The 24,263-nt window shown below is 42.4% G+C and overlaps 1 long non-coding RNA gene across 3 annotated transcripts in view; it reads right to left on the reverse strand.

Annotated features, from left to right (window-relative positions):
• Positions 1-564: 564 nt before the first annotated feature.
• Positions 565-24,263, reverse strand: part of LOC309368344 — a 313,140-nt gene continuing 289,441 nt past the window's right edge. For all 3 annotated transcript variants that reach the window (XR_014167708.1, XR_014167709.1, XR_014167710.1), the window contains 3 exons: positions 18,777-18,887; positions 2,008-2,117; positions 565-1,529 (listed from right to left, as the gene is read on the reverse strand). This is a non-coding gene — a long non-coding RNA (uncharacterized lncRNA). The remainder of the gene's footprint in view (positions 1,530-2,007; positions 2,118-18,776; positions 18,888-24,263) is intronic.

Consider the following 24,263-nt stretch of genomic DNA (forward strand, 5'->3'; position numbering starts at 1 on the left):
GGAGGCTGGGCGCGTGCGCCAAATTCAAATGTACAGGCGAGCGGCACAGCAGGTAGCCCAGGTAGGGAGCCAGGTCCTAAAGCCCGCCGAAAGGAGGGACAAGAGTCAGGGGGGTCAGCGTCAGAAGAGTCCAGAAAGGAGGAGACCCCGGGGGGCAGAAGGACCCAGAGGAGGAAAGAGCAACGGAAGAGGTGGAGTAAGGCTAGAGTCTTAAACTGGTGTACAGGGGGTGGAGACTCAGACGGAGCTTCGTCGATCTAGGTTCTAAGACGTAGAGCTGCACGCTGCGGCTTGGAAATGGAAACTGGACTTCAATAAAGACTTTTGTACATTATTACTGACTAGCGTTGGTCCTCTGTGAGCTGGGACCTAGAGGCAGCTCTGACACTCTTATTTGTAAGTAGTGTTGAAAATCATGAGATTGAAATATAGTGGTACTTCGGGTTACAGACGCTTCAGGTTACAGACTCTGCTAACCGAAAAATTGTACCTCGGGTTAAGAACTTTGCTTCAGGATGAGAACAGAAATCGTGTGACAGCAGCGGGAGGCCACATTAGCTAAAGTGGTACCTCAGGTTGAGAACAGTTTCAGGTTAAGAACGGACCTCCAGAACGAATTAAGTTCTTAACCCGAGGTACCACTGTATGAGGTTTAAACCTTCAAAATAAGCAAAGAAATAAATATAATCAAGCCATCTCCTACCAACATCTCACCGTCCAGGGTTCTATTTTTGGTCATGCTAAAGCAGGCATCCCCAACCTTCGGCCCTCCAGATGTTTTGGACTACAATTCCCATCATCCCTGACCACTGGTCCTGTTAGCTAGGGATCATGGGAGTTGTAGGCCAGAACATCTGGAGGGCTGAAGGTTGGGGATGCCTGTGTTAAAGTGTGAGGGAGTGTTAGGAACTGACTGCTGCGTTAACGTCTGTGAAGGCTTCCTGTTTGATGGTCAAACTAAAAGTAACTTTACAGGCGCACTTAAAAAAGTAATTGGATTGTATAATAGGCACTTGTATGTGACTGGATTTGCTTTGAAAAAACATGCAATTTTTTGAATTTCTTATCAAAGGCCCTTATAGCTCTATGAAAGGATTATTTTGGTACTGATATCATTCAATTTTGAACAGCTATGCTACTATATTTTCTTTGCCTGTTGTAAATCACAAGGGTATCACCCCAGGCAAATAATGGCTTAGCCTGTTTATCTGTCTGTGTTAATAGCATTTTATTTGAAGTCTTGAAATGTGCAAGTGGCTTTAAAAAGGCACTATTACACAACTTCGTGTTTTATTGCAAAATGACACGGTCCGGTTTCATTTGTTTTGCTCTGAAACCTTAATGTTCTGTGCTGTCAACATTTCAGACGTTTTCCATTCAAAGTTGAGCAAGATCCTCTTGAAACGAGACCCTGTCTGCTGGAGGCAACAGGGAGTACTTAACTTGTAACAATATTGTTTCGAAGATTACTAGTGTGGTTTTCAATGGTGGAGCGCTTTCCGCCATTATTTGTTGTGTTGCCAGCTTGTCTGAAAAGGAGAAGATTAGGTTAAATTGCCTTTTTTCTAATTAACACAAACTACCTGTCTACATTTGTTCAGAAGCTAGTGCATATGAAAAAAAATTCAAGACATGTATGCTGTTGCTTATGATGCTCCAAACACTAACAATTTTGTTGGGCAAAACTGTGGTTTTCTATTTTAACTTGGCACAAGGAATAGCAGGTCCGTTCGTCAGGGATTATGCAAGTTGTAGTCCAAAACATCTGGAGAGTACCAAGGCACTAGACTGGGGAAGGCTGAACTAGATGATATTATTAAATAATTTGTTGGGCTTCTGAGAATTGTTAAGATACCTTTGGAGCTCCAGGAACAAGTCAGATATAACAGGAAACATTCAATATGCCTCCATAAGACTTAGGCGTATGCACTCCTCCTAAACTTTTCTTTCTTTTTGCAGCAGAGGGGAGAGATTAAAAGCATTCATTTTTTTTAAATTTTAAGTTACCCATGGTTCCTTGTGATGCCCAAAGTCAAGGAATTGTGGTTTGTTAGAACAAGCCCAAATCAGAAGGTGGTTTCAGATCCCGGCTTCTTCTCAAGTCATAGTTTGGGACCCTACAGGAGAACAACAAGAATCTTACTACTTGGGCAAGCCTAGTGGTTTCTTGGAACTCAGAGGATTGACTCTGGAAAATATTTGCCATGCAAAACCTAACCATCATCAATCACATGAGCGTTGCCCAGATAACCATTCACCCCATCAGGAGGCAGGACCATGTGTTCAAATTCGGTGAACTAGCATGCTTATTTCAAATGACATCTGAGGGTATGTCTACTCAGAAGTACTGATCAGGAAGTGCTTTATGATTTTAGATTAGTTTATTTTGATCATAATTGATACTTCCTAACCATCTTTGGAATAGTAGTCATGTGGAATTCTGGACTAGCAGGTCACAAGGAGTAAAATAAGTTTCAGACTGTAGCAAATAGAGTAGGAGCAAGCTATATGGATGTTTTGGTATGTTTTGGTTTTCTATATGGATGTTTTGGTATGTTACACTGTGTAGAAATAGTACCAGTTTCATACTCTGCCAGAATATTGCTATGACACTCTGAACTATGGGTTTCTTCTGTAAGCAACTTGATAAAAGAGAGGGGTAAATGTGAGGCAAATTACTACAAGTAAATATATTGCGTAAACCTGGAGAAATATGGATCACGATGTTTCTTTGATTTAAGTCTTACACAGCAACAATTCTTTTTATTTATTATACTGAGTGTCTGGAAAAGTGCCTAATCTCCAAGAATCTGAGTACTGGAGATGTATGACAGAAGAAAAGATAATTGATAGTAAACGTCAAATATTAAATCTTGATCTAGTTATTACCCAGCATATTAGCTATGTAAGAAGCTTAACAATTACAGCTGTGATTGACTAGGTGGGATCCAAAATCCTAAATATCAACTGCCAGAAGGGATAATTATAACACATTAGCACCTGCATGCTTAGACAAGATTGACAACTACCGTCTAACATCTGCTTAATATCACTTTCATACTTTTCACATTTTTCCTCCTTTTGAAAGGAGTAACAAAGATGTTATTGAAAGATAACAATAAGTCATCATTTGTGTTGCACATGCAGTCGATTACAGTTGTGTGTTGTGTTTGGCCATGTTCTGCCACTAGCTGATTTTGAAATTAAATAAGGAGCGTTAAACCGGGTTTCTAAGAGATTAGGCAGCTATCGTTGTGGTGTGTTTTCTAACAAAATGTGCTTGTCAGCTGGAATCCTCTGAAACTGCAAAGTGCAGAAGCCTACCCTTCAACAGGCTGGATGAAGCAATCCAATTTATAAGGTCTGCAGAAAAATGGCTCATAATCTCATAATTAAAACAAGAGCAGATTATCTAATTGGAGGTGACCAAAGTTTAAGGACCACTGTATTTGAGTACCAGAAGCATAAGGAACTCTCCTTCACAGATGAACCTTATTTAGGCTTGGTAGTGGATTTATCTACAGAAATGTACCTGCAGACATGGAGCCAAAGAGTCAGTGGGATAAAGGAGAATAAATCTTATTTTTCAGAATAGAGGGCAATGGAAATGGAAATGAATACAGAAATACCAACATCCATACCAAAATCACATGCTCGCTGGCCCAAAATGGCTTGCATTTTATGACCGGGAAGCTAGCTGCAAAAGAATAAATCAGTTTCTAGAGTGGGGGTGATCTTTCTTCTTTCATTTGAAAGCAAATCTCTGCACCATAGGCATTGCATTGTCATCTGATTTGGGAAGAGATTGGCTTCTGCACCAGTGCCTTTGTTTATCCAAAAGTCTGCCTCCCAAGGGTCATTTCACATGGCCTTATGTATATTGTAGTGCCTTCATAACAATAACAGTTTGCATAGTTGTATACATGAACTAAGCACTTGCTAATTAATCTGATTATTGTTGGAGCCTGTGGGGCAGACATCCTGATGCAGCTTACGAACTGTTCACTGGAAAAGGAAGCTTCACTCTCAAGTCAAAAGGCTTCAGATATAGTTCAGTCTCTAAAGCAGGGGTAGGCAACCTAAGGCCCATGGACCACAAGCAGCCCACAGGGGTCGTTTAACCAGCCCCTGAGCCACCCCCGAACGAGCCACCTGCTTGGCGAGCCCCCGCGCGCTGTGCTAAACCAGCGCAGTGTGGTGTGGGGACTCACTTCCACGGTGCCGGAAATCACATCTGTGCATGCTCAGATGCTGGAAATTGTGTCTGCACAGATGCAGATGTCAGAAATTGTGTCTGCGCAGACGCTGGAAATTGTGGCCGCACACGCTCATGCATGCGCGCAATCCGGCCCACAGAGGGATCTCCACTGGAGTGAACCGGCCCAGGCAAGGTAAACCTTGCTAACCCCTTCTCTAAAGCTAACCAGCTCTGGGGCTGACCTGCACCAAGAATGAAGACCACGTGGAGTCTCATACACACTACCCTGAGCTCTTTGCAGGAAATGTGAGACATACACATGCCGCAAATGAACAGAGATAAAGTTGTGTGACACCAGTCCATGAAAGATGAAATGTGAAAGGAAAATGTTGTGAGTTAAAATATCACCAGGTATATGATTAAAGAGATCCACTGTGTGGATTAAAGAGATCCACTCCAGAGGGAAGGAGTATCCTCTGGACTTGCTGGATGGGACGAGTTGCCCTGCTTCAGTTGTAAAATTGCCGGGGACAGTTAGTGCATGCTTATCACTTCTTCTTACTCTGCACGTTTGTTAAATAAACACGTTTTTACAAAGTCAGCCTAAGTATCCAGCAATGTCAGATCTCCAAAAGAAAGTGACCTGGAAAGGCATTCCCAAACTTCCACTAATATGGGGGTACAAGAACTAAACAGTCTCTGTGTTGTTAAGCAGAATCTAAACAACACGTGAATTAATACGGCCTGCTTCTGCAAGACCTAAAACTTTATGTAAGCTGTGAAGACAATTGCATTGTATATGGCAGCACTGTATATGGCAGCAGTGATAAAACCTTTTAAACCTTCAACAGTGAGCCAGTTCACACGCATATGTTCAAGAACTTGTTACAGATAGGTAGCCGTGTTGGTCTGCCATAGTCAAAACAAAACAAAATCCTTCCAGTAGCACCTTAAAGACCAACTAAGTTAGTTCTTGGTATGAGCTTTCGTGTGCATGCACACTTCTTCAGATACCTGAATCTGAATCTGTATCTGAAGAAGTGTGCATGCACACGAAAGCTCATACCAAGAACTAACTTAGTTGGTCTTTAAGGTGCTACTGGAAGGAATTTTTTTTGTTTCAAGAACTTGATGATTGTTGCAGTCTGGATTTGTGAATGGGCCATAACAGATCAAACAACATGGATACGCCTCTCATTTCTCCTTAGGTCACCACAAACTCAATTGACACACTCAGCTGAAAGCCATCAGTATTGATTGATTAAAGGATGAGGAACTGAATGACACGCAGGAATGTGTGAGTAACAGCCCCAGACGTGTGATTTCCAGTAAATCCAGCACCTAGTGGGTTAAGAATGCAATTCTGTGCTCACTTATTCTGGAAGGTTATTAAGCTCTGTGAGAGTAGCTTCCAAGTACATAGTGCATAGAATGGGTGTCCCTGTCCCCGCTTCTGACCATGATCTATAAAGAGACCCTAATTTTCTAGGGTTAATATTTTGTTTTGGTTCCATATTTTACTTTTCCATTCCTGCATGGATTCTCAGTTGATTAGGGAGACCCTGATATTCTTTGATTGCCAGCTACTTTTCAACTGGCTCACAGTTTGCCATCACACAATAACTGCCTTCAGTTATTGATCTTCCCAACTCATGCCAGCTCATTAGAATGGGATCCGATTTCTCCCTATGCCACTTGGCACTGATCTTGAACTTGGCTTCCTTGGAAACACATCACAGTTTGGCAGAATGTCTGCAAATTCTTTCACTGTGCAAATTAATTTTATTGGTTTGGGTTTTGGCCTATTCCCCCCCTCCTTTTTTTAGTTGAACAAAATCCATCAGTGAGAAGTCTATATTTCAATTGCAAACATACTAAACACACCAAGCGTCCTCTAATCCACCAGGGTGCAGGACACTTCAGAGTTGCTTCTTAGCAAGCAGCTTTGGTCCAAAAGCAACAGGATAACTCCCGCAAATAGCAAACTTGGAATTCGTAGCTTGAAAGATGTAGCCTCTGTGCAAGGTGACAAATGCCTAGAAATATTATTCAGCTTGCCAATGGAACATGTTTTCAATTTTCTCCTACTAGTTCTTCTACTAAGTGACTTCACCCTATTAGGCCAAACCAAACATTTCCCTACCCATGCTCTAAGGCCTTTCCCATTCAAAATACTGAAGGCAGAGGGATCTCCATGTATTCAGGAGACCATCTCATGGCCATTAGCTCCCATCAGCTGACCATTTTGAGCTATTCACCAGCAATCTACCTAACAAAAGAATCCTTGGCCAGCAGCCTAGCCCCATGATTTAAAGCAATTTTAGTGTTATAGCAGATTATAGCATTAACAAGGCTATTTTCCAACTTGCAGTCAGAAATCACACACTCCACAGACACTTTTAGCAACTTTGGCTACAAAATATTTGAAGCAGAAATTCCACGGAGCAGTTTGCTGTGGCAAGAGTTGATGCAACAGAAAATATATGGAGGTTTCCACAGTGATGGCTGCCTGGGGAAGAAAATATCAATGCAAAAAACAAAAACAAAAACACCCTGTACATTTGGATCAGCTGCTCTCCTGCTATAGAAAGTGCCACATGTACCCAAAAGACACTTTGGGGTGCAAGAACACTTGGCATAAATCAATAAATGCCCACATAGAGAGAGATTCCCTCATATAGCATAGCAGAGCCTTGCTTTCTCACACTATGGTATATCAGGAATTTCTGGGAAATGGACGGTCTGTTTGCACCTATGTTCTAGATCTGCTTATCCAACCCACTCCCTCTGAAGAGTCAGGAACATGAATGTCTTGTATTCTTTGACCAAGTGGAAAAGAAGGCTAAACTCAAGTAGAGGAGGGAACATAGGCTTCCCATTCCTTGTAAGAGTGTTGAATGATGGCTGAATGCCCATGAGGATGCTATTTTGGTAGAAGGGGCAATGGGGCGTTGCTCTGTCCTGTGATGATCCCTCATTGTGTGAGCCCATCAAGCTTTAGGATTGATTCACATTGCTCGTTTAAAAAATAAAATAAAATATGACATGGAGAATTTAACTCATATTTAACTCCCTGCTAACATGTTCCCTAAGGGACGTGGGTGGCCCTGTGGGTTAAACCACAGAGCCTAGGACTTGCCGATCAGAAGGTCAGCAGTTCGAATCCCCACAACGGGGTGAGCTCCCGTTGCTCGGTCTCTGCTCCTGCCAACCTAGCAGTTTGAAAGCACGTCAAAGTGTAGTAGATAAATAGGTACCACTGTGGCAGGAAGGTAAACAGTGTTTCCATGCGCTGCTCTGGTTGGCCAGAAGTGACTTAGTCATGCTGGCCACATGACCCGGAAGCTGTACGCCGGCTCCCTCGGCCAATAAAGCGAGATGAGCCAGGGTCCCTTTACCTTTAACATATTCCCTATCGTATTTGCTGCTATCCCTGGTGCTCTTAGAAACACACAATACTGCACAACAACTCCAGGCTCTAAATTGGCTTCAGCTCTTGTAAATTAGGAGGAGATACAGGCTCTGAATCAGGAATACTTCCAGAGGCTGTTATTACTCCACAATGGGAGACATAAGACTACACCTACTGTCCAGGTATTTGTAATAGATGTGACATCTTTTTAAATGGTGAGGCAAGAAGTGGAAAAGTATTCCCTTTAAAGATATTATATGCAAGGACTTGACTTGTTGTACCTTCTTCTTACAGGGGAATAACTAGCCAACCATATTGAAAAAATAGTATTAATGGTCATGTGTACAGCTGTACTAACAGATGGATGCAATTTTTCAGTTTCATCTTGTTTTGGACTTTGCATAGCAGCAGTCCTACTGTATAGAGACAACTCTAGAGATGATTATATTGATGAAAAGATCAACTTAAATGGCCATTTTTATATTCAGCTTCTAAAAGAGCTGCTTAATCCATAAGTTAACTGTTAAATGACTTGATGGTTGAGAGCACTTGAGTAACCTGTCTATAATGTGCTAACTCCTCAGTTGGTAATTATTGATTAAGCTTATATTACTATTTGCAGTGCAAAGGAGTGGAAAGAAAATGTCTTATACTCGGTTTGATTTTTCTTAAGCTATTATAGCAAATGACTTTACAGCAAATGAAATTTCTGTGGAGCACTATCACAGAAAAAAAGCCTATGCATGACTACTCAGAAGTAAAGCCCATTCAGTTCAACGAAAATTTACTCTTGTGTAAGTGTTTATTACATTACAGCCTACAGTGGAGTGAGTTTCATAAAATTAGAATGTACTCGTATAGGATTACAGTGTAGGTGTACTAAAATTGAATATCTGAATTGCTTCCTTAGAAATGTTATTCTACTTGGACTGTATATCACCTATTAATTATCCAGTGCCAAACCATGATAGGAAATGATGGGACAACAAGACAATAGGAAACATATTTGTATAACACTTTTTTGTAACAACAAAAAAAAATCCTTCCAGTAGCACCTTAGAGACCAACTTAGTATGAGCTTATGCACACTTCTTCAGATACACTGAAACAGAAGAGTATCTGAAGAAGTGTGCATGCACACGAAAGCTCATACCAATAACAAACTTAGTTGGTCTCTAAGGTGCTACTGGAAGGAATGTTTTATTTTGTTTCAACTACGTCAGACCAACACGGCTACCTGTCTGTAACTTTTTTGTAAGTGCCCCAAACTCCTAATTAGCTCAGTAACCCTTACCGTAGCTCTATAAAACGGACAACTATTACTGTCTTCATATTATTACAGAGAGAAGGTAGATTGCCCAAGGCCCCCAATGAGTTCACCAAGCTCAATGAGTTGAAATTTTAACCTGGAACTTCCAGGTCACAGCTCATGCCATTAACTGTAATTTTCATACTCAAAGGGATCACATAGTGGGTAGGATGACATCACACCAGAGCCAATCACATTTTGCTGTTAGTGGGAACACAGGACAGTTGAAAGTGATTAAACAAATAAGCAAAGAAATGTGTTATAAAATTACTAAAAAGAGGAGGCACTGCTGGGGGAGCAGGATGTTACTGAAAACTAATAGATTCAGCTTATCCCTTGATAGAAATAAACAGGACTTCATTCCAAATAAACGTGTTTCAGATCAGAGTGATAACACTGTTAAGCTTTTCCAAATGCAACTATTTCATGGAACCTTTTTCTTTCCTTCCAGATCATTTGGCATTCCTCTTTAAAACAGTATTTTTGAACGCTGAGCTTGATTTCCTTTTAAAGTTTCATGCTTCAGACAAAGTTTGATCTCTTTTTTCCCCCCTCCAACACTGATACAGTTTTAGAATACTGTTTAGTTTTATGCCTCTCACTTCTTTGACATTGTTCTGTAAGTGCTGTCTTCTTAAGAATAATGTTTCTTCTGTCATGGGTATTCTGCTATAGTTGTTCCATCTCCAAATATGTTTTTTCCATATCCACATGTCAGTCAACACTCCCTTTAAATGAGCAAATGACAGACAGTAGAATTCAAATTAAGGATAACAGTTTTATGCTGAAACCTAACTGCTGATGGTACCAAAAGGTGTATGCGCATCAGAAGTGGGAAATATTCCCACAAAGGAAACGTATTCAAATATGTTTATTTCGCGAAGTAAATAAGGCTGGTGTTCCAGAAGAACATTTCTTGGAAAGAACTGCCTACGCTAAGCAAAGTGAGCAAGTCCAAACTAGCAACACACACACACACACTGGGGCTTCCCCATTCATTTATATGAGGGAGGTACATCTATCCACATAACTGGATATGTGAATAGAGCCTTTTTCTCTTTTGATAGCCAGCCACCAGCCACTCCTTGATAAAGTAATATGGGGGAGTGCCACACTTCAGGAATTCTTCCCATCATTGACTGCAGACACAAACGCAGTGGTGGTGAGTAATGCACAGTTATTGCCTTTGTTTATTCCCTGGAGTCTGTTCTGCCCTATGGGCATCTGATCTGTTGCTCATACATCCTCTGCCTGTATCCTTGCCTCATCCTTCTAACTCCACCTCCACGATCACTGCAACTATCATTTAGAAACAGCCGTCCACAAATATATCAGGACCCAACAAGCTCAATTCTGCCTCCTTTTATTCTGAGGTTGGGGAGTAACAACAACAACAACAACAACAACAACAACAGGAAATTATTGTTTCCTCACCCACTTAGGTTTGCTCTGCCCATTTGATAAACAAGAATACCACAAAATGCTTAGAGTTCCAATCAGTCCAGTGCAATCTTGTTTATTTTAACAAGGAATCCTTATCTAACTAGGTGCTGGTAGCAATTTATCAAGGTCAACTGCCAGCGGGAAAGCCTTTTGTCACACATTGTGCTTTAAAAATCACTGCCACCCCACTTACTGGATTTGTGCATTAAAAGCACGTTGGGCTCAGCTTGTAGACAAATTTGCAGACCTTCCACAAGAACAAACCTTTCAAACTTTGGTACCAGCATTTCTATTTCAAGTCTGGCTGACTTGGAAACTATTCAGATTTATTTATTTTTGAAAACATATTATGCAGTATTGAAAAGTGTCATGTGTATATATATATATATATATGCAGGTTTTGGTGTCCTCGGGTGTCTTCCCGTGTAAAAGTTGGGGTGTCTAGGCGACGTTTCGACGAGGTCTCACTCGTCATCTTCAGGCTGGTGCTTTTGGCTTCTTGTTACTGGAACAGAGCAGGATCTCAGTGTTTGAGTTCCTATAAATAGTTCCCTCCCCACAAAAACTGACACCAGATCCAGAGGCACACAGAACGCCATCACCAATCAACCACACCAGACCCAAACCCAGACCCTCTCCACAGATAAATTACAGACACCATCCAGTAGCCAAACCATGGTGGCACCTCCGGATGCTGCACCCCCCTGCAATCCCTACACAGATCTGGCTGACACAGGCCACAAAACCACAGCTCGCCCCTATACACGAAGCCAAGCCAGAGCACAACTAAGTGCAGTACAGCCATCTTCTCAGAAAAACTCTTCACAAAGTTCAAGAGGTCAAGACACAAAGACTTTAGCAACTAATCCACACCTAATGACCCACCTAAGTGGTACTCAGGATATCACTCAAGAAATCACTCAAGATATCCCTCAAGTAATTAAGGAACAAAAGAAGAAAAGGCACACTAGCCTGGGAACTTCCTCTCTGCCCAGAACATTGGAGGCTATACACCACACCCCCTCAACAGTATTTATAGGAACTCAAACACTGAGATCCTGCTCTGTTCCAGTAACAAGAAGCCGAAAGCACCAGCCTGAAGATGACGAGTGAGACCTCGTCGAAACGTCGCCTAGACACCCCAACTTTTACACGGGAAGACACCCGAGGACACCAAAACCTGCATTCCTGTACCCGTGAAAATCTACGAAAGCAAATATATATATATATATATATATATATATATATATATATATATATATATATATACCGTATTTTTCACTCTATAACATGCACCTGACCATAACACGCACATAGTTTTTAGAGGAGGAAAACAAGAAAAAAATATTCTAAACAAAACAGCAGATGTATGATTTTTGTGGTTCATGCTGTGGCCACAGACATGTGATCTGACGGTGAGTTTGGGGTAGCCCAATGCAAAAATCCTGAGGATCCATGTGGATCTGTGCTTTGTAACCACGTTTTAAGTGGGGAGGGAAGGAAAAGCACTCGAGGGACAAGGAGCACGCGTGGGGTGGGTGGAGAAGGATGCTGTTAATAATGCAGAAGAGGGGTATAAGAGGAGAAGGCTCCTCTCCTCTCCCGCTTTGCTCCTTTAAAGCAAGCAGGCTCTCTGTCTCTCTCTCCTCCCCACTCAGCAGCTCTTCTCCCGCTTTGCTGTTTCAAAGCGAGCCACGGAGAGGGAAGGAAAGGGAACCATGGATCCTCTGCTCACGACTGCAGCAGATCCCCCCGCCATCCGTAGGCATTCGCTCCATAACACGCACAGACATTTCCCCTTACTTTCTAGGAGGAAAAAAGTGAGTGTTATGGTGCAAAAAATATGGCATATATCACCTATTTATATTGATGTTTCATGCTTCCCCCTTCCCCCTCCCCACTTTGACTTCACTTGTCCTCATTGATACCATTATGCAGGCAAACCTTTAGTGTGGTTGTGCTACCCTATCCACATATGCACCTTGTTTTTCCCTATAGTAGAAATACATGTCTCAACGTTCATGAACATACCTAATCCCGTTAAAAGTTATTCATGACAATCCTGAAAGTAAGTCCTGTTGAGCTCAGTGGGGCATACTTCTGCACAGACATGCACAGAACTGCACCATACAACTGAAATCCTATGCCTACCCACCAGGGAATAAATATAAATAGGAAATAAACCCTATGGAACTCATGCTTCTGATTGTACTTTTATATCCCTTTGAAACCAACAGAATAAGATACCTTTCAATGAGACTTTTAATGCTTTTAGTGCATTTTATTTAATCCTGCCTAACTTGGATTAGAGCCATATTTATATGGTACCTTCTAAACTGGGCAGGTTTTGTGAGAAAGAAGGGTTTAAGTAATAGGGAAGTGGAAATAAGTTCCTATTCTCCTTAAAGAGCTTATTGCAAGCTGTCTGGCTGGTTGCAAAGTTGGGATGAAAAGCACTAATTTATTTTCCCCCCAATGTGTGCTTTGATTTTCCGTCTGGGGAGCGGTACGGGCCCGGCACCCAAGTGCTAAATGAAGATGGCAAAGTAATAACAGTTAATAATAGTTTTTAAAGATTTGCCACCTGTTGTATCAAAACATGCTTAAAAACCAGATATGAAACATATGGTTCTTCCTTGGCTGTGAAAAATGAACAGATGCTCCAAAATGTCCAAACTTGCAAACAACTACAACAACAAAGGGGGTGGGCATATGAGAAACAGACAGAGATGATCATGTGATCAATGATAAGCTTTTGAAGATCAAGATGTAACATAAGATTACAAGCTTTTGAAGCTGAAGGACCAAGAAGCAAGAGCTAGGATGTGCTCACACGTGCATGCAGGACATGGCACTCTTGGCTTTTTTGACGTGGCATGTCAAATAACAAGCTTATGGGGCCATCCTGCTTTTCAGTGGCAAGGCATCCATATACTACAGAGGAAACCCCTTTGGCCCCGTGCCTGGATACAGTGCCCAGCAGTCCAGAGCTGGTTCACACATGTACATGACCACACCATAAAAGTGATAGCTTGCTGCATGTATGAATGAACGTGTCATCACAGATGTAACACTGCAGGCAGAACTGCCACTCTGTTGTCTCACATCACCATGAGTGCCATGCTTCCCTGAAGGCAGTGCACATGTTCAACCAGGAACTGTCGTTTATCCCTACAGGGCTACAGTGCTGGGCACCCTAAACAAACTATAGTTCCCAGGACTCTTTGGGGGAAGTCAGGTGCCTTAAATGTGGTTTAAATATATGTTGTATACACAGCCCTACTTAAAGCGAAGCGGACTTTCATCTCCCCTTAAATGATAATAAATCAGCTTGTGCGCTTGTCTTCACTTTTTAAAGTTTTTTTTTTTTTTTTACAAATTAACTTATCCCTCACTTGAAAGCACTGCAGCTGCACCTCACAAAGCTGACGTGGTGATAAATGAAAAATGGATGTGATTTATTAATGTGCAAACAGTATTTAAGAATCATTTTCAATTCTTGTCACTCTAATAATCCCTCCCACACTTCGGCTAGTTACTGCAATAGCACTTCTTTCTCCTGTTTTCAAAGGGAGCTAAAGGAATAGTATTGCCCCAATTTGTGGGGCTTGTGCTGAACTCATGTTTCTGCAGACTCAAAAAGCCCAGAAGCTGTGCAACCCTGATAAGATCATCTGCAATAGTGTTTGCCAATCATCTGCTGGAAGCTGGGGAGTGGGGAGTATGCATTCCACTCCTCCTCCCTCTCATTTCTGAACTGATTGGCACTGTTTCCAAGAGTCTGACTAAGGCTGCAGAGCCCAAGCTAGTGTTTGGGGCTTTCCAACCAGACAACATGGACACACAGCGGCCTGCTGGAATGAGGCCTTTGGATGCAATCTTGAGCGCACTATGCTTACAACTGGGGATACGTTTCGTTCAGTTTGCAGTTTAATACAAACCTCCCTAATTCTCACACTCTGAAACAATATGTTGCTATAAGAATTCTAAGGTCCCAAATATAAAATAAGCGTTTCATAAATTCACAAGGCAAACACATACATATGTACCGTATTTTTCGCCCCATAGGACGCACCGGCCCATAGGACGCACCAAGTTTTTTGGGGGGGAAATAAAGGAAAAAAAATATTTTCCCCCCCAGGCGCTTGTGGGGCTGTCAGCGGGGAGAAGCACTCTTCTCCCCGCCACCCGCCTGCAGACCAGGTCCGGGGACAGCGGGAAGACACGCTGTGCCTCCCAGCTGTCCACAGAGCTTGCGGGGCAGGCAGCGGGGAGAAGCACGCGTCTCCCCGCCGTCAGCCTCCACACCACATCGGGAGACAGCGGGATGCTGGCGTTCCGCCTCCCCGCTGTTCCCCGACCTTGTGGGGCTGGCTCTGCGACTCTCTTGAAGCCTGGAGAACGAGAGGGGTCAGTGCGCACCGACCCCTCTCGCTCTCCAGGCTTCAGCGAAAGCCTGCATTCGCCCCATAGTACGCACACACATTTCCCCTTCATTTTTGGAGGGGGGAAAGTGCGTCCTATAGGGCGAAAAATACGGTATATAAACCATGTGTCTAAAATAGTACAGAAAAATAATCCTGAAGTCATTTTGACTCTCCCAGTGACCTGAAATATTTCTCTGCAAGGAGGAAGGAAATGGGAAAGCCTCTCCATTGTCTTTTGCTTACCTGTCTTAAGGGTGTCTTTGTGTATGAATAGGGTGTGTCTGCGACCTGGATTCAGGAATTAAAGTATTTACCATCACAAAAGAATGGCCAGGCTGTCCAGGTAATGCAATCAGTGACCATTATCCTGGTAGACAGGATTTCTGCTGTAGACCGCTTCTTTCTGTGATGTATGTATGATGTTTTAGGGGTGGTCTCTGGCTACAGGGTAGGCAACTTCAAAAATCTCTATAAGGGCTTGTGCATCATTGTTCGGGGTCCCTCCTGCCTCCTGTGTGTGAAGGGGGCACCCTGTTGCAACAGTTAATACATATCAGGCTTACTAGCTGCCTTGCTTCTCAATATTCTCTGGTTGGCCTCTGTTATTTTCTCCTTCCAATAGGGAACCTATTTAAGGACTCTATACGGGCTCTTCAATACCTCATAATGGAAAAGGAGCAGTTTTTCTTATAAGATTGTGAACTGAAAGGCAGCTATATGCTTCCAGAATCTGCACTTCTCTGAATGTTGTGATGGCATCCTCCAACCAAAAATATGTACAAATGTACATATTAGGAAGAAGGATTAAAAATACATATATCCACTTTTGAAATACAAACATGCATTATACTGGGAACAGAAATCTGTATTTGCATAGCAGGCAGAAAGACATGCAAGAATGTGTTTGTTAAGAGCCTATAGAACTCCTTTCTTAGCAGCAGCTAGGACTTTATACGCAGGGGAATAGAGATCATCAACTATACCAGGTATCAAAGCATGGCATGTTAAAATATGGGGTTGAGGATTAATTGTTAAACTAACTCACTTTATCAGATTTAGAGAACAAAAGCAAAGTCAGGATAATTTTTGGTCAAGATGGAGTAATTTTACTGATTGTAGCAGGAGATATGGGCAACTTCCAGGCATGTGCTATGAGTTTATGTTGTTATGGGAGAATAAAAATTATGCTGATGCAGATCAGTTGTGGTTGCCTCTCACAGGAAATCTATATTATAAGCACTATATAATTCAGAGTAGTTTTATGAGTTTGCCTCTTGATTTTTTAAAAAGTGTCTATTAGAAATAATTCACAGAAAAATGCTGTTGAGTTTTTGCAAGACAAAACAAATCACAAACCATTGCAGAGATGTAGCAAATTGAATTTTAGATTGGGGGTGGGGGTAGGGAGAGAAACTGAGAACACCCAGAATGGCAGATTTTTCCATCCCAACTTAACAGCAGGGGGTTTTTCCCCAGCTCCAGCACCTCTCAGGTAGGCACCATTGTGATTCTACGAGAAAAAGGGAGAAGTTCGTTTTGAGCTTTGGCACCTCTTTTTCTAGAAAAACAGCACTGCTTAACAGTCCAGTAAAATTAGTGGGATTTAAGTTGTCTGGGCCAGAGCACATACCATCCAGATAATCTATTTCCCCAATTTATTTATTTTTTTATTTTTTTAAAAAATAAGTTTAGGGGACTCCACATTTGATCAGAGTAGTTTGTGTTGAAGGTTGAGGAGCTTCATCCTACAGTTCTTTGTTTGTTTAAAACACATTTATTGAAAAGTTACACTGGAGCTCTGTCTACTGCCATAATACTACAGAACGATCACTCCAGCCCTCAATCCCACATCACTGTCATGTTGGCTCACCAAAAACCCTCAGTAGGCAACCCGACTACCAATCTGTTTCAAAGTGAAGAACCTCAGGAGAGCCAATTGCGAACTTCCCTGCTTCACCCATGTAGGTTGGCTCTCAGGGTCTTGCAGCACTGCAAGCTTGCCTTTGAAACATCTGTCCTCTCTGCTGGCTTCAGAATTTTGAATTCCTCCTTGAGGGGATGGCTCTCATTCTTCTATTTTCAAAAGACTACAGACCATTCCCTTCTGTTCTCTGACATTTATGAATAATTAAGTTCCCAGTCTCTCTCCCCCACCCCCATTTTTTCCCTATTGCCCTTCTTCATAATAAGGTGTGCTCAGCTCCTCAGTACTAAAAAGTGGTCCCATTCATAAATCACTCATATTTGGCAAGAATAACTGGGGCTGCTATCGTAGCCTTTCTCTAGGTGAGTCAGTGCTGCCATTTACTTTATTTCTGTAGCCATGTGCAATTTCCTTTTGATCTCTACTGTCAGGTCCTTTTCTTCTTCTTTTTTTTTGCTTGGTGTTTTGGAACCATGTGAGTGTTTAGGAAAGAAATCCTTTCCTTATTATGTGTCCCTTATCTCATTATCTTGCATTTCTCTGTATTTAATTGCATAAGCCACTTGGGCTCCTTTGGGCCCCGTCTATCAGAGTGATTCTGTCATTTTGCCCTTCTTTCGATTGATTGCTACTTCCAAGGTATATACAAGCAACAAATTTCATTACCTCGTAGGTCACAGAAAATTGTGATACTGAGCTGAACATTGCGGGATAGAGACAAATGTTGTGGCAGGAGCAACTATCTCCCCTTGAACAGATGCTGGGAATCAGAGTTAGGGAAAGTACTGTTGCACTCAAATCCTGCTACCTTTGAAGGTGACCCGGAAACTACAACTAATCCAGAATGCGGCAGCTGGACTGGTGACTGGGAGCAGCCACCGAGACAACATAGCACTGGTCCTGAAAGACCTACACTGGCTCCTAGTACGTTTCCGAGCACAATTCAAAGTGTTGGTGCTGACCTTTAAACCCCTAAACGGCCTTGGCCCAGTATACCTGAAGGAGCGTCTCCACCTCCATCATTCTGCCCGGACACTGAGGTCCAGTGCCGAGGGCCTTCTGGCGGTTCCCTCGCTGTGAGAAGTGAAGTTACAGGGAACCAGGCAGAGGAACTTCTCGGTAGTGGCGCCCGCCCTGTGGAACACCCTCCCACAAGATGTCAAAGATGGGCGGGGTATAAATAAATAAATTATTATTATTATTATTATTATTATTATTATTATTATTATTATTATTCTCAGTGTCCTACACATGGGAGCCAACTCCTAGGGGTTGAGGGGTCTTTGCCCCCCTACTAAAATATTTGAGGGGGATGCCCCCTTCAAATGGTGTGCGTGCACTGTCTTATATAATTGCTTATGTGGGGCAGGGTTTACCTAGGCCCCTCCATATTTTATTTAAGTTGGCGCCCCTGGTCCCACAAGCATCTGATTGGCTACTGTGAGAACTTAAACTAGGTGGGTCTTTGGCCTGATCCATTTTGTTCTTAGCACTTTTTACAACTAACCTTTACACCTTATTTACAGGGGCGGTCCACACCAGGTGTCATCCTGAAGGGGGATGACATTCGGCACGGTTGCCCCACCCACGACTCCCCCAAGCCCGGTGAGTGGCAAAGCAGCTGCTGCAGCTCTCCCCCTCCCCCCAGCTCGCTGTAGGCTTGGGAGTCATGGGGGGGATGTCATCCCTCTTCAGCCTGAAGGGGGTGACATTTGGTGCCCCCCATGCGCCGAGATCGACCCCCAGAGAGGATTGTGCAGCTGTTCCAATCGGCCCCATGGGTGGATCACCCTGCCCCTTGGGTGGATTGGCCCCGCCCATGGGCAGATCGTCCCGCCCCCAGGGGCACGGCATATGTGCCACTCCGGGTGCCGGAGCACCTAGCTACGCCACTGCTTATTTATTGGTGTGGCAACCTCTGCTTGCTTACACATTTATGTAATGACTTTGCAGGACAAACCTTGGCATGCTACAGAACACATCTGATCTGAAAGCCCAATTGCATTTATTTTCTGGGGTGGTGGTGACACTCTTCTTTTCCTACAAACAACAGACCTACTTACCTGGCCTGTGAGTGTGTGATTCATTTCATAATCTTTTGTACCAAAGAAGTCGTCTTTCCACAGTAGTTCCACCACTTCACACGACCAGTTAGCAATAGGAAACTCACCAGCCTGCAAGGGAAGCATATCAAAATTATATAATTGCATTTTATCTGCTTTTTTAAACGAAGATCATAGCTTATGATCCAGCAATTGCATTTAGTGCCTTCCATAACAGCCCCTTTGTGGGCTTAAAGTCTGTCATAAGCCTGTTCGATAAACTGTCAATAATACTTTTAATTTATACTGCATTCTCACACCAGTTTATTTCATTTCCCTGATGTTTCAATAACATTTTGCTTCCAGAAAAAAATCCATTTGCAAATAACACAGAAATGAGCACTAAACCTGCAGTATATTCTACCGTGGAAGTGGCTTTTAAGTCTTGTGAAAGCGCAACTACGTAAAATGCAGAAAGTAACAGTTGGGGAAATGTTGGGGGAAATGGAATAAACTGCCCTGTGAACGGAGTATCAATTTTTCTGGACGCCATTTAGTAGCTGTGGTTGGCAAATATGACCGTTATGTCCATGCTTCCAGGGAGTAGTGCATCATCTGAAATAACCTTTGCATTTCCAGTATTCTATAGTGTAGGGGTCCTGTTGGGCTGCTGCACTTTAAGTGACACCTCAGCTGTGCCAGCACGGGAAGCTAAGGGCAGCATCGCCCAGATATAATGCCACTAGGAAGTACTGCTTCTTCCTCTTACGCTGATTCAAAGTGTGACCAAGAGAGTCAATCAGGGATAGTGGGGAAGCATGAGTGGATGCAGCTGCAGCCTTAGAATGGCCTTAAAGTGCCCAGACATGGGTTGAAAATATGGGAGGTGAAGTACCAAGAGACCTCAAGGGAAGGTAGGCCCAAAGGCAAGGAGAAAGCCAGGAAATTAGCCTGGAATGAAATTCCGGTTGAAAACATGCCTGTTACTTTATACTATAACAGGTATAAAGTAATTGATGCCACTGACCAACTGGTGCTGATTTACCCAAGTTCCTCAGACTTGAAAATGGGCCAGGAGAAGCCTTAGAGGCAGCTTGGGAACTGACATCAATAGGGCACAAGATTGGACCATCTCAATTTACGAAGAAGAACAGGTACCTTTTGTTCTGATGCTCCTAACTCCACTCAATGAACCTAGTGTTGAGGTTGATTGTTTTCTGCAAGTTGTAGGTCCTTCTAGTCATATGATTTGGAAATGGAAATGATATGAAAACCCCATAATATATTGACCATTGTGGCTGTTGTAAATTGAAAACGCTGCTAAGATGCTGTATAATGGCTGGTGGTAGGCCAGCACTGTGGTTGAAATGGGGTCTCTGGCTCTGCTCTGGTGCCAAGATGTGGGGTTGTACCCTGTTGTGGGAACTGGGAACCATAAACCTAAGCCTATCAGAGTGTTGGTGTAACATGAGACCTCATCTAAACAGTGAAGTATTGTAAGGTAACGCATTGATAATTGTACTGTTACAAGTTATTTATTCCAAGGAAATACAGAAGATGTAATTTACTCGCTGGTAACCATGATGCAAATGTCAGGCCTCATGTAGATTATCCACCTTCCCAGATGTGTATGTCTCGTGCATTTACAAACATACTGGGAGAACCTAGAACTGAATTCTGCATGCTTAATTCATGCAACCTTTACCCTGCAAAGTGCTACAGTTCTGCCTAGGAACTCATTATGCCACATCAAGAGAAGGATATTAGCAAAGTATACACATACTCACTCTACCTATCTCTTATAACAACCTTTATGCCCCAATTTTCAGCTCCTTTAAATCAGCATTATAATTACACTAATAAGAACAATGACTAATAACACCTCTTCAGGTATTGGACTGACATAATTTTACAGGGTCATATGATGCCATGAGTTCATTAAAATATTTTTATTACAAGATTCACTAATGCAATTCATAAATGGATAATTTTTTTTAAAAAAAATAATACAATACAAATTAAAGTGCATGTGCCTAGTTAATACATTTATTCTGAGCACCGTCTTCGCTTGGCTAATAATCTGGCTAAGAATCTGTCACCATATTTCTGTACTTATTATGACTCTTTAGTTGCTGTTGATGAAACTGAATGGAATACAATGAAACGATGAAACAAATAACTATCTATTAAGCCAAGGAAAGGCACACTTTTTAAAATGGCATATTACATGCAATGCAATAATGGGATTTCCCCAATGTATGAAGGGCCTATTTGCAGCTAAGATGAATGGAGGCACCGAGAAGACCTTATGCACCCTGACCTTTCTAGAGATAGCTGAACAAATTGTGGGACTTACCATGCAATCCTGTATGTCTTTACCCAGAAGCAAGTGCCACTGATTTCAGTTCTCCCGGGCAAGTGGATATAGGATTGCAGCCGTAGAGAGTGGCATCTGCCTAAATAGTTCTGCTACTGCAAGCAGTCCCAGCTGTGCAATGGAACTTCCTTGCTCTCTCCCTGTGCGACCCCTAAATCTGCTCCAGGGCTTCCCCCAACCCTCCAGAGTAAACCTACAGAGGGCACCTAGGAGGGAGCACACAAGGAGAAGAAATGGTTGGGACATACCATTGTGCAGTTAAAATTTCTTGCACTAGCCACACTGCTTAGTTGGACACCGTGCAGTGTCCCTGAAATATATTAATATATTGAAACTTTATAAGTAAAAGAAAGTCTTCTGAGTTGGTAAATCTGTGTTCACCAGTTCAGAGTGCATGGTGCTCACATAGCTGACGAGTCTCCTGCTATTCTGCACAATTCTCTCCACACAGAAAACAAGTATTTCATAGCTTGAACCATTCTCTTGGACTTCTAGGGTTGTTGTTGTTTTAATGAGGGGCATTCAGTTATGTGAATTCTCTGCCTACTGTCTGAAGTTGTACAGCCCAGACACAGACTGACCATGCCAGTGAGAACTACGGAAATTATAAGTGCCTTCTAAAAATCAGGATTTTGATAACCCTTCTTATAGTAAATTGGAGGCTGTTTTGCAGAACAAAATAGGCACCTTCAACTTGTAATCTTATGTAGATGTGATTTCTATCTATTCTGTGCGTGTCCTGGAAATGGTTCGTTTATAGAAATGAAACAGTCGAAACGCTTCGAGAGGTCCCTGATGGCTTTTTCAAGTTGGCAAAACTTGAGACGTACCTTGGACACTTGGTAAAATGCCAGTTGGCGTGAATAATAGACATATCTCTGTCACAGCAACTTGTAGAGGAAGTTGCTGCAACTAGCCTGGTGAGGCAGCTGGGGTGAACTCCAACTGCAGCAAGAATAGGAAGGAAGTGTCTGATCATGTAATGTTCTGTGCATGTCTTTGTTTCCACTGTGTCACATTCCTTATTATATTACACGCCATACAGTGCCCTCCCTTTTTTACATGCATTGTCCATGATTATATTAGAACTGTCATTATGATGGACAGAGGAGTGTGGCAGGAGGGCCTCTGTATTGTAGGGAGCTCTTGAGGAGTGCAGTGTTCTGCTGAAAGAAACATTGGCACACCCCGCTGCAAGATCCCTGTGAGTGTTGGGCCACCCAACAACAGGAATGGAGAATAGGTTAGCCTCCCCATAGTAATAAATGATAGCTATTCATTTATATGGGAGAAAGCAAAGGAGCGGCGTAAAGAAACACCCATTTTATTTTATTTTATTAAAACCTTGCAATATCATCTTAAGACTTGGAAAGCTTGAAACTGCAATTGACTTGGGCATTGCCTTGGGGTCACTGGTGTAAACTGCAATGCAGAATGCATCCCCCCCCCATTACTATTATTATTTTTTAAATCCTAAATCCCAATAGACACAGACATAGACATAAGCAGCAGCTGGACAGCAAACAGTCATGTTGAAAAGAATGAGTATTTAAATATTCAGCTCCCATTTTTGAAAATTGCATTGCAATTTTGAAAGCACATTTTCACTTAGGAAAATTAGGCCTTAGAGTCCTGCTGCAGATGACTGACAGAGCCAGCTCCCTGTCAATCTCCTAGAGCTCTGAATGCTGATTAATTCCCCATTTAAACTGCATGACTACATTTCACATTGTATGCTCGCATCATGAGGAACAGTAATGTCTCTGCTGGATTTACTGAGATGCTAAAAGAATGAAAAGGAAAAATAGCGGCAAACCCTTTTGCAGAGACTTTTCGGTTGCAGAAGGGTTTGGCTCTGCATCTGATGACTGGGCTGGAGTCTATACCTGAGATTTCTGAGCTGCATAGGAACGTAGAAGCTCTTGATCTGACCTCTCAACCTGTCTTCTATCTAGGTATTGGCTGTGTCACCAAAGAAGTGCCTGTTTTACATGACATTAGCAATGTACTCATAGAAGAACCTATGAAATCGCAAGCATGTAGAAAGTAAACTGAAACAGTTAAAACATGTTTACTTCATTTATTATTTAATTTATATGCCACCCTTCCTTCCAAAGGAGCCGAGGGTGGCAAACAAGAAAAAAGCAATAAACACATCTTTTTTAAAAAAATCCAGTGCAGATGCAGACTGGGAAAGATTTCAGCTTAAAAGGTTTGTTGAAAGAGGAATATAATCAACAGGCACTGGAAAGACATATGGGATGCTTACACAGGGTACAGATAATTTTTATGTTGTCAGGGTCTTGTTGGTGCTGTTAACAAGGTTTAAAATTATTTCACATGGCTACAACATTTGTTGTGAAGAAGCAGATACTTGGATGCAAGTGGAAGCTATTCTGCCATGACCTGCAGAAATGAAATGGATAACACAATCTCTTTTATTAGTACAAGGAGGTACCATTTAGAGAGTGGAGGGTGCAGCCTCCCTCCTGGTGCTCCAAACCATAGGTTCAGACCATTCCTCTAGAACAAGGGCAGCCAATGAGGTGCTTTCACCACTTTGGGGCCTGTGGGCCAAAAAATTGTATATAAATAAACTGTTCCACACTTCCAGGTGTTGTTGGGCCACAGTTATCACCACAAGAGCCAACTCCTAGGGGCTAAGGTCCCTTTGGGCCTCCCCAGTAGAATATTTGAGGGGGCGGGGCCCAAAGTTGATGGCACTTGTCATTAAAATGGTTGGTGGGTGTGTCACGTCTTGTGATCAAGTATACGGGGTAGGGCTTACCTGATACCCTCCCCCCCAATATTTTATTCCGGTTGGCACCTTTGCCACTATCCCTGACTATTGGCCATGCTCATACTAGTAAGTAGAGTATGAGACTTTTAATCTCAGGGCTCTAGTTTCGAGTCCCACATTGGGCAAAAGACTCCTGCATTCCAGGGATTTGAACTAGGTGAGCTTTGTGGTCCCTTCAATCTCTTAAGATTTTGTGTTTTAATGATTCAGTGAAATTGGTTTATGTACTAAGGATGCATGCTGAACTCCTAAATCCCTTGTGACTTCGCTGTTTGAGTTGAGATCACTACTAGGGTATTAAAGAAAAAAGGGATAAAATCATTTTTTGAAA

Source organism: Podarcis melisellensis (genome assembly GCF_964234715.1).
Source record: "Podarcis melisellensis genome assembly, chromosome: 4".
Taxonomy (NCBI): Eukaryota; Metazoa; Chordata; class Lepidosauria; order Squamata; family Lacertidae; genus Podarcis; species Podarcis melisellensis.